Below are 11,860 nucleotides of genomic sequence, written 5' to 3' on the forward strand. Positions count from 1 at the left end.
TAGAAACGACAAATACCCACCATTTGCTTCGATGTGGATGGAACTGGAGGGTATTATGCTGAGTAAAATAGGTCAATCAGAGAAGGACAAACATTATATGGTCTCATTCATTTGGGGAATATAAAATAGTGAAAGGGAATTAAGGGAAGGAGAGAAAATGAGTGAAAATATCAGTGAGAATGACAAAACATGAGAGACACGTAACTCTGGGAAACGAACAAGGGGTAGTGGAAAGTGAGGTGGGCGGGGGGTTGGGGTGACTGGGTGGGGCACTGAGGGGGCACTTGGTAGGATGAGCACTGGTGTTATCCTATATGTTGGCAAATTGAACTCCAATAAAAAAAATCATTAAAAAATAAGAAAAAATTAAAAAAAAATAAAAACCAAGATCTCAATGTTATTTTTGCTCTTGGTACTAGCTAATCAATGTGTCAAAACTCTATAATCATATATAACTCTTTTTTGTCCTAATTATGTTCTAGAGTTAGACTATGATTACCATAGTGAAGTGTGGTTCCTTTAATGAATGACAATAAAGAGACGATTATATATTTGGATTTTGTATTATTATTTATTTCCTATACAACCTCTAATTCCCTTTACTTTACCCTTTCTCTTCATTTTCAAAAGTCCAGGGAGTGGACTCCTCCTTTTCCCCCAGAAGGAGTATCTTCCTATGATTGTCATCACTGGTCCCACACTCATACGTTCCTTCCTTTGGATTCTCACTAGCAAGTGTTCTGGTCCTTCTTGTTTCATACCTGTTCTTACTATTTCCCCACTCAAAGTAAAGACCTCATTTTTCCAAGAGAAATGTATCTGTGTTCTGGCACTCGCCTTATCCAGCTGCATGCCCATGATTTGCAAGCAGTCTCACCTGAATCTTCTCTTCAGCCTGGGCTTCAAAGCCCAGTTGTGTTGGTTTCGGGAGTTTTCCTATTACATGTAATTTCAAGTTATAGTATTCTTTAACTTCTAGTTATGCTGTTGGCATGAGTTTTATGCGGTTTTATTTTCTTTCCTGGTTGATCTCTATGGTTTTTGCAGCATGTTTGGAAAATTAGGATTTAAGAAGCTGCTATTACTGCATAGAAACCCAAAAGTCTGAAATAATCTCTGTATGCTTGAAATTATTTCTATATTTTATGTAAATAAATCTTGTCTTGCCTTGTGAGTTATTCCTTATAATGGGGAAGGGCTTAAAAATGCATGATATAATTTTATTATAAGATTCATAGTAACTTTAGACTTAATTTTAGCAGAGCTGATGCCTCTAAACCAAGTTACTTATCATTTTTGAGGTTTACCTACAGTGCTCTGAAAATTTTAAATACAAAGATAAAGTATTTTGTGTTCTTCAGTCTAGCGCTCCTGAATTAAGTAAAAAAAAAATAATCACTTGCCTTTGTGCCTACTGACTAATGATGTGTTAGACATCAAAAATTAATTTTAATCTGTTGTTCAATTCTTTACCTGCTGGTCTAGTGTTCAGCTAGTTAGGCTTTTTGCAATCAGATGCTTACAATTCTTGTAGATGAAAAATTTTCCTGAAACCTTTAAGGTTTTTTTGGCTAGTCTTAAGAAGTAAACTGACATGAAACAGATTAACAGGTGAAAATCATATGTAATTACATGTATACAGGGAATCTACATAAACATGAGAAATTTCAAATAAAGGAAAAATGATGCATATAAGTCATTCTGGACTAAGGAGAAGAAGTAAGAGTCTGCAGCTTCAAAAGGAATGAAAGCAATTCACAGGAGGAATGGAAAGAATAAATGTTTGGTAAACAAATGTTTGGTGGGCCATACAGAAATAATGAAACACAGAGTGGACTTTGATCAAAAGGGTCTTGCTCAGTTCCTCCCTGTCTATCTACATCTAGTTTAAATCATACTATAGTTATCTATGGTGATAGCTCCCTTCCTGGAGCAGGCCCACCATCTAAATCCTTTTAGGCAATATGAGAAAGGCAAAAAAGAAAAATGTCTTGAATCTTCTGTTTCCCAAAAGTAATCAGCTTAAAATAACTCACATGCCAGAGACACATTCTGGGGTGGCAAAATATGCTCCCCCACACATTGTTTTTAAATAAGAAACAATAAATCAAGTTATATTACAAAAAGAAAACAAAGGACACTGGGAAATGCTGAGAGCATCCAATTAAATAGAATTAAACTTACGAATTTATCAAAATCATTTCAATTTTCCAATCAGATATAGCCAATGTTCTCCTAAAATTTACTGATTGTTTTTACAATCACTTACTCCTTTCCCCAAATGGTTTACAACCTACAGTAATATTGCAGTGCTTATTGGTAGAATTACAAAAAGAGGAATCAAAATCATCTTAATCTTGCTGTGGACCACAGCCATATCTTTGGGTGGCAAGGGAAATTGTGTGCTCTAAATAGATAAATGTAAAACAAACCATGGGAACTTAAAGTTATAGTAAGACTTTTTTTGTAAAACATTTATTAATTATTTTTTAAATTTAAATTTTAGGTAGTTAGCACAGTGCAATATTGGTTTCTGGAGTAGAACTCAGTGATTCATCACTTACATAGAAGACCCAGTGTTCATCAAAACAAGTGCTATCCTTAATACCCATCACCCATTTAGCACAACCCCCAGCCACATCCCTCAATTAAACCTCAGTTTATTCTCTATTGATAAGAGTCTCCTAGGGCTTGTTTTCCTCTCTCCTTTTTTTCTTTTCCCCCTTCTCATATGTTCATCTTTTTTCTTTCTTAAATTCCACATATGAGTGAGATCATATGGTATTCATCTTTCTCTAATTGAGTTATTTCACTTAATATACTCTAGACCATCCATGTCATTGCAAATAGCAAGATTTCATTCTTCCTTTTTTTAAAGATTTTTATCTATTTATTTAAGAGATACAGAGATAGCAACAGAGATAGAATACGGGCAGGAAGAAGAGGGAGAAGCAGGCTCTCTATGGAGCAGGAAGCCCGATGTGGAGCTCCATCTCAGGACCCTGAGATCATGACCTGAGCTGAAGGTAGATATTTAACCGACTGAGCCACCTGAAGCTCCAAGATTTCATTCTTTCTGATTGGCTAATGATATTCTGTTGTGTATATATACCACATCTTCTTTATCCATTCATCATTCAATGGACATTTGAACTCTCTCCATAGTTTGGCTATTATTGACAATGCTACTATAAACATCAGTGTGCATGGAAGAACACACATTGTTAAAGTGTCTATACTATCCAAAGCAATCTACACATTTAGTGCAATGTCCATCAAAATACCAGCAGCATTTTTCACAGAGCTAGAAAAAATAATCCTAAAATTTGTATGGAAACACAAAAACACCACAAATAGCCAAAGCAATTCTGAAAAAGACAAAATTGGAGGCATCACAATTCCAGATTTCAAGCTATATTACAAAGCTGTAGTCATGAAGACAGTATGGTATTGACACAAAAACAGACACACAGATCAAAGGAACAGAATAGAAAACCCAGAAATGGACCCACAACTCTATGGTCAACTCATTTTCAATAAAGCAGGAAACAATATCTAATGGAAAAAAGACTCTTCAACAAACAGTGCTAGGAAAACTGGACAGCAATATGCCAAAGAATGAAGCTGGACCACTTCCTTACACCATACACAAAAATAAACCCAAATGGATGAAAGACCTTAATGTAAGAAAGGAAACCATCAAAATCCTAGAAGAGAACAAGGGCAGCAATGTCTTTGACCTCTGCCAGAGCAACCTCTTACTAGACATGTCACCACAGGCAAGGGAAACAAAAGCAAAAATAAGCTATTGGGACTTTATAGAGATAAAAATCTTCTGCACAGCAAAGGAAACAGTCAACAAAACTAAAAGGCAGCCTACAGAATGGGAGAAGATATTTGCAAATGACATATCTGATAGAGGGTTCATATCCAAAATCTATAAAGAACATTTACAACTCAACACCCAAAAAACAAATAACCCACTTAAGAAATGGGCAGAAGACATGAATATATACTTTTCCAAAAAAGATGTCCAGATGTCTAACAGACACAGGAAAAGATGCTCAACATCATTCATCATAAGGAAAATGCAAATCAAAGCCACAATGAGATACCATCTCACACCTGTCAGGATGGCTAAAATTAACAACAAAAGAAACAACAGGTGTTGGCGAGGATGAGGAGAAAGGGGAACCCTCTTGTACTGTTGGTGGGAATGCAAACTCCACTCTGAAGAACAGTATGGAGGTTCCTGAAAATGTTAAAAATAGAATTACCCTACAATCCAACAACTGAACTTCTAGGTATTTACCCAAAGAACACAAAAATACTGATTTGAAGGGATATATGCATCCTGATGTTTACAGCAGCATTATCAACAATATCTAAACTATAGAGAGAGCCCACACAGTAAGACTATCAACTTGAATCCCTAGCCACATTTCCCAATGCAGTGAGGTGTGGTAAACTAAAATGGACCACATAAAAAAGATCCATTTTTCCTAAAGTAGGCCTAAATAGCTTCATGTCAAAGCAGACCATACTCTGTTTTAATCCTTCTCTAATTTATTCAACACACATTTTACTGAAAGTTTAAAATGTGACCAGTTACATGCTATAAGCTAAATATATATTCTTACATAAAATATACTCTGTACCTATCTTTCCAAAATTCAGTCTTGTGGGAAAGCAACACTGAAACAATACCAACAATATGCAATCATAAATATTGATAATTGTTTGACACAAAAAAATGGCCTATTTTAAGACACATAAATATAACGCTAGTCATGATTCAGTTGTAAGATTAGAAGATCTCTTTGAAGAAGGGACATTTTTGCTTGGTTCTGACAATAGGAGTTAACCACAGGAAGCTCCCAGGGAGAACAAGTAAGCAGAAATGTAGATGATATGGCAGGTGTCCAAACTCAAGCCTCCTTACTTTCTAGATTCTAGCTGAGTGGCAAGCAAAGGCAGAAGAAAAACAAAATAAGTCATTGGTTTGTTTAATGTTCTAATCATTTGAGTAAAAGAGAAAAAACTCTGATAAACTAAAATTTGAATCCTTCATCCATTTCTAAAAGTAAGCAAAGCTTATTTAGTCTAACCTATTCATAAACTATCCTCCTCCCTTTGGATGTTTTATATGAGGAATTAGGAAAGGTTTAGTGAGTAGCCTTTATTTCTCAGGCAAGCAACATACAGATTTTAAACAGATGATTTCCCAGCAAGAAACATCTGGAGGCATTGCTTACCTTTCTGACTAATGATTACTGTGTCAGTAGTGTATCTCCTTAAAATGTCTGCAGTCACATCCAGTTCTCCTTCCTGTCCTAGTGAAGGAAGTATTCTTTAAGACTGTGACAATCCTTCTAACTGTGTTCTAGATTCTATATGTTCTCACTTCTTCAAGCAGAGATTAAGATATCCTTATTTTCTCAACCTCTATTAATTCTTTCCCTTTCAGCATTTAAGAAATATTCATTTAAACCATTCAAACTTTTAAAAGCAACTCCTTGTCTATTCTCCATCTCCCCCATCATTATCACCATCACCACCAGCAATCTTACTATTTCTTTTTTTTCTTTTTTTTTTTTTTTTTTTTGCAATCTTACTATTTCTTTTAAGGACCTCCTATCTTAATTTCTTTTGAAAAGTTATATAAATTCTCTACAAGAGAATTACAAGATATTCAAAAGAAAACCTTTTCCTACTTTTTTTCTTATTTCTGTAAGCAGAACCACAACACAGCTAGTTTTTCAGAACAGATTTTTCTTTTCTATATAATAAATGTCCTGATTCAGGCCCAAACTACACCTATTCCTCTTCCCCATACACATACATTTCTATCTTTGTTGGTGCATGCGACATTCTTAACCTATGTACTATACTGGTCTGGTCTCACTGGGGGGCAGTTATGAGGCCCACTGTTTATTTTTCTTGGTTATTCCACAGATATTCTGTTAAACAAAAATCTGAGCATATCCGTTTAGTCTCTTTGGTAGAGCATAATAGCAGTCAACACTCCTATAGCATTTGCTACATGACAGAGGCTATTATAAAAAATTCTGAAGCTATTACCTCATTTAATCCTTAACAAAACTTTATAAGAGAAGTATTATAACTATCTCAATTATACAGATATAAATTTAAGGCTCAAAAAGACTCAATAACAGTTAACAATGTATAGAACTTGGATTTGTACCAAGGCTGTATAACTTCAGAAACTCATTAACTGACTTACCGTGGTGATCATTTCACATAATATATGTTTATCAAATCATCACTTTGTACACCTTAAATTTACACACTGTCTTCTGTTGATTATACTTCAATAAAGCTGGAGGGGGAGGGGGAAAGAAACTGCTGTTAACCAGCGCACAAGATCTGGTGTTCTCTCTTCTTTCATTGTCTTCCTTCAAATTTCCTGAAAATGTCATATGTATCATGTCTCCAAGACCTTTAATATTATTTTCCTTTCACTTGGGATACACTTCCCATGGCCACATCCATACCAACCATGTCTATCCGGTTAACTCCTCTTTCAAGAAGAAATGCATATTACGTCCTCCAAAACATTCTCCTGACATCCCTATCTTTATCTTATGAGACGCCAAGTATATCTCTACCACTGTACTTATTATCTGCTATTATAATTGTGGTTTTCTGCTTATTTGTTTTTCTTATTAAGAAAAAGATCATTAGGCCAATCACTGTTTAACAGTAACTTATACATTGCTTTATACAAAATGTACATAAAGACTGTTTATTAAGTTGAGTAAATAAAGATCTAGAGGAATAATATTTATGTAACTGATGGTAAAATAAAAATAATTCCCTTGTTATGATATATTTTTTCTTATGGAGATTATATGAGCTAATATATTTAGAGCATTTTTTACAATGTCTGGTATATGGCATAAGCTCAAGAAACTATAATAAAATAGTAGTAATATATTAATTATAATAATAATTTTGAAATAGACCTCTAGAATTCTAAATTCCACGTTGCTTCCTGACAAAACTTTTGCAGAATGAATTTATGTAAAGAAAATGAGGGACAAAAATTAGAAGCAGGTAGGTGAGAGGTGGGAAAGACAAGTCAAGAAAATTTGCAATAGGGATAACTCAAAATGTGAGCAATACTAAGAGGATTAATTTTAAATAACAAATGAAAGATATAGGAAGAAGAAAGCTTAAATATGGAAATGTAATATTCAACTCCAAAGTTGTATCAAAACCCCTTGAATTTAGTGAGCACTCAATAGACATTTGATTATAGTGGATAGTGGTTGATTAAGGGTGATTAAGTACTAAATTCTGCAGCAGATAACCTGAAGTCTGGTTCTTTGGACATATGAAGGGTTAAGGAAAACATGGTTTTCTCACATTCTTCTGAATAAGGACAGCGAAACAGTAAGACAGATGCTTGCTCTCTATCTTGCTTTCACTATACGTGTGTGTGTGTGTGTATGTACTCACATGCTCAGAGATATTTGTCAAAGCGTTGAAACTCTTCTTTAAGTGCTTAGTATCCATACTCTTATCCATGAATGTGAATATTGACTTCTTAATAAACAGGAATCTGAGTGCAGGTCAATCTGCTTTGACATCCATTGTCAGCACTGAGGAAGGAGGGAAGCTTCCTATGAAAGATCTGGTTATTTTCAATCTTTTCTTCTGACATCTCTTTAGCTAGACAGATATTCCATGACCACTATGACACAGTCTAGTCAATTTTGAACTTTATCAGCTTTTCTCCTTCCAACATCCAGAGTGTCTCCAGCAGTTTCCCAGACCTGTAGAGAGGGAGGAACTTTAGCTACTTTGAAAGGCAGCTCCAAGGATATAAAACATATTAAAAAAAAAAAAGGAAAGAAAGAAAGAAAAGAAAAGTTACCTGGTGTCAGAGGGTACTGAGGTCCAGGTTTTTCTTTTTATATGCCTTCATTTTTTGAGGTATAGTTGACATATAACATTATATTAGTTTCAGATGTACAACATAATGATTTTCAAACTGGTAACCAAAGAGTTAATGGGACCACCAATGCTGCCTCTTGAATAAACCCTTTCCTCCCTGCATACTCCATACCTCAGTTGTTGTCTTTCCTGCACATCAAGCAGACGAATTTGGGTTTTGTTACAATTTGATATTTGTATATATTGCAAAATAATCACTTCATAGGTGTAATTAACATCCATCACCATACATAGTTACGGAAATTTTTTTCTTGTTATGAAGACTTTTAAGATGATAATTTCATTTTAATTGAATTAATAATTATTTGAACAATGGCAAAGACTGAAAGTCCAGCTTTGTTCATGTTGCTGGATCATCTAATTAGATCTTGGCTTAAAGAAGAATACAAGTAAACAGTGAAAAAGAACAACAGTATCTAGCTAGAATGTTCAGTCAAATAAATCTAGAACATTAGGAGGTAACATAGGCAACAAGCAAAATTTCTCATATATCATCAGATGCTGGGAGATCCAAAGAGGTTCAACTCCACCAATGTTGTATCACTTCTAGTTCTCTTGTAAAACACAAGTAAATACACACACACATATACAAAGACAAACAACAGAATTTATTAGCACTGTGTAGTTAGGCAAAAGACATGTAGAAATTCTCTTAGAAAATGAACTATTGTTTTAAATTGAATCTGAGCTTTACTTGAGCCCCAAACTTTTATTGTTACCTTGTATTTATGGATTACATATATAGCATGTGTTGGAGCAACTTCACCTGATTTATAAAGTCACAGTTTTAATCATTTTTAAAACTCAATTAGATATCACTAACAAAAATTACCAGTTTTAGGAAGGCAATTCTGGGAATGTAAGAGCTATATTACTGTCATAAGACATTAAATCAGAAAAAAAAAACCATGATCTCATCATAAAGAGGTATTCTCTGATGAAGTTGTTCAAGCACAGATTTAGGGTGAAATGTGAAAAATGACTTTAGAATAATATTAGAAAGATCCTAAGGGTTTTGAGTATTTTGTATTCTATTTGTGTTTCTGTAGGTGTGTGTCTGTGTATATGTACGTGTTTATTGTCCCTTGTTATAACTCTACATTGATATATTTTAGTAGATGAGGAAAAAACCAAAACAAACCAAAACAATATGAACCAATTTTTAAAAACCTATTATAAAGTATAACATGAATTTGAAATGAATCATGCCTTACCACAGAAACGAAATGTATAGATCAGAAAACAAGTCTATAAGATTGTGCAAAATGATACTAAAATTGCCCATTATCTTTTGTATTGAAGAAGAAAATACATACTATGGTGTCTCATGGCAAATCTAAGGGCTGTTTACCATCAGGTCCAAATCTCATCTGTTTTCAATTTCACATTTCCAAATAGCTCTGGCAAAAATCTCTAAATGACTATGAATACTCATAACATTTCTCAAACCACATTTCATACTCTAAATTATTGAATCAATGTAAATCAGTGCTTATTAATGCTACCTATTCCTTGAAAATTTTACTTTTTCATGAGAATTAATTTTAACTGAGGTAGAAGTAAATATAATCTGTTAAAGCTCCTAGGAGGAAAAGATTCTATTTTCCCCTTAACTCAGTGAATCTATTGCAAATAGAAGCAACATTGCAATCTAACATGACTAGTCCACGAATCTCCATATACTTAGCAGTAAATCAATGTAATCTACCCTGCAACCCATGCTGTTGCTGCAGTCATGGTGAAGACTGAAAGGCCAGCTTTGTTCTTTTTGCTAGATCCCAGAATTAAAAGACAAAATATAGTGTTTTAATAGCCCAGTAAAAGAATTAATGAAAAGCAAATTTAAATTACCCCATGATCAGTTCTGAATGCTTTATGTTTTAGGATTAAGGAGCGCAAAGTATGTGTACTTTGAGGCAGAACAATTATTCACTTGAATTCAACAAAAATTTAAGATCCTATTATATGCAAAGAATTGTGCCAAGTATTGTAGAAATGTATCAATAAAAAAGAAATCTTGCCTACAAAGAGCTCATAGAATAGTATGTTAGAAAAGCAGACAGAAAATAATTCTAAAGCAAATTTTAATGGAATGTGTCTATGGAAGACTTCCAAATTGCTAATATAGGCAGTGATAGAAATACTTCTTTTACCTCCTGAGATTATAAAGTGATTCATGAAGGATAAAGTGGTATTTGAAGGATCCATGAAAGACTGACAATTCTTTGACAGAGGTGGATAAAAGAGCATTGTAGAAAGATTCATTTTAAACGTACATATACTAAAAGATACAGGTGTTTTCAAAACAGTCATTCTCTGTGCCCAGATTATCATGCAGAAAAATGGAAAACAAGGCTTGGAAAGCAGATGTCCCATCACCCAATTTAGAAAATGAGAATTTTTTTATAGAGTAAGAAAGAAGCAATATTATTCAAGAAAGAAAGTTATATGGTCAGAATCAAGCTCAAGAATATTCTCACACTAGTATTTATGGAATGATGAGATGAAAAGTGGACCAATTCCTCCAGCAAAACAATCACAGCTGGTGAAAATCATAAGCAAAAGCTCTAACCTAAGCATTGCAGGCTAAAAATCCTCAGGTACTAGAGGCCCTTGCCCCAGCTCATTCATTGAGTGGAAGTTCCACACCAGGAGAAAGCAGTAGGGAAGGTCAAAGGCTACTGCTCCCTCCAGTACTTTGCTTGCAAAGCAGGGCCTTTATGCCAGTCCTCAGCTCCAGAACAGTGGTACAGAGATTTTTCCCAGTGGGAAGAAGTTGTCTGTAAAAAGAGACAGATTCAAAGCTCTCCCCAAAAGAACTGACTGAGATTGAAAAAGTTCAAACCTATGGGTGCTCTTGACAATAATGGAGATTTTGGTAGTAAACAAATAAAAGGAAGCTAGTAACTAAGAACCTCAAAGTAAACCATATGCAAACTAATTTACTAGCAGGAAAAGAGACACCTAAGAAGAGCCCTCCTGGAGTCAGAACAAACCTCAAGGAATGGCCTCAAAAATCACCCTTGCATAGGATTCTAAATTAACTGATTATTGTCACCAAGAAAAAGTCAGTAAAACACAAGCAAGCCACATTCTACAACATATAAAAAGTAATATATACCATGACCATATAAGATATATCTCATGAACACAAGGTTGGATTAACATCCAAGACATAACTAATATAATACACCTTTATCAAAAGAATAAAAGACAAAAACCACATATCATTTCAATAAATACAGGGAAAGGATTTGGCAATATTCAACACCCCTTCATCACCCCCTAGATGAAAACACTAAAAAATATATATAAAATAGCTACGAAAATATCACAGGGTACTTAATTGTGAAAGATTGGCTTGCCCACAATATGAGAATACCAAGACAAGGATGGCCACTCTTATTATTTCTATTAAACATAATACTACAAGTTCTAGTCAGGTTACTTGGGAAAAATAATTAACTTGGGTGGCTCAGCGGTTGAGCATCTGCCTTAGGCTCAGAGTGTGGTCCCAGAGTCCTGGGATCAAGTCCCTCATCGGGCTCCCTGTGGAGAGCCTGCTTCTCCCTCTGCCTATGTCTCTGCCTCTCTCTAGGTGTCTCTCATGAATAAATAAATAAAAATCTTTTTTTAAAAAAAGGAAAAATAATGAAATAAAAGGCATCCAAGTTAACAAAGAATTAAAAAATGCAGATGATACAATCTTATATATTGAAAATCCTATGGAATCCACTAAAAAAAAGGTTGGAACTAATACATGCATCCATTAAGGTTGCAGGGTACTAGACCAATATGGAAACATCAATTCTCTCAGTAAAGGGCTGGAGCGGGTGCCCGGCGGGGCCTCGGGGAGAAGCCGGTGGGTCACGCGGGGGCT

General features: G+C 34.6%; 1 long non-coding RNA gene across 1 annotated transcript in view; it reads right to left on the bottom strand.

Moving 5' to 3' along the window:
- The window catches only part of LOC111094841, a 41,987-nt gene extending 33,641 nt beyond the window's left edge, over positions 1-8,346 (bottom strand). The window contains exons 1-2 of the long non-coding RNA XR_005386241.1: positions 7,901-8,346; positions 7,483-7,799 (exon numbers count right to left, since the gene is read on the bottom strand). This is a non-coding gene — a long non-coding RNA (uncharacterized LOC111094841). The remainder of the gene's footprint in view (positions 1-7,482; positions 7,800-7,900) is intronic.
- Positions 8,347-11,860: the final 3,514 nt, after the last annotated feature.

Source organism: Canis lupus, chromosome X, assembly GCF_011100685.1.
Source record: "Canis lupus familiaris isolate Mischka breed German Shepherd chromosome X, alternate assembly UU_Cfam_GSD_1.0, whole genome shotgun sequence".
Taxonomy (NCBI): Eukaryota; Metazoa; Chordata; class Mammalia; order Carnivora; family Canidae; genus Canis; species Canis lupus.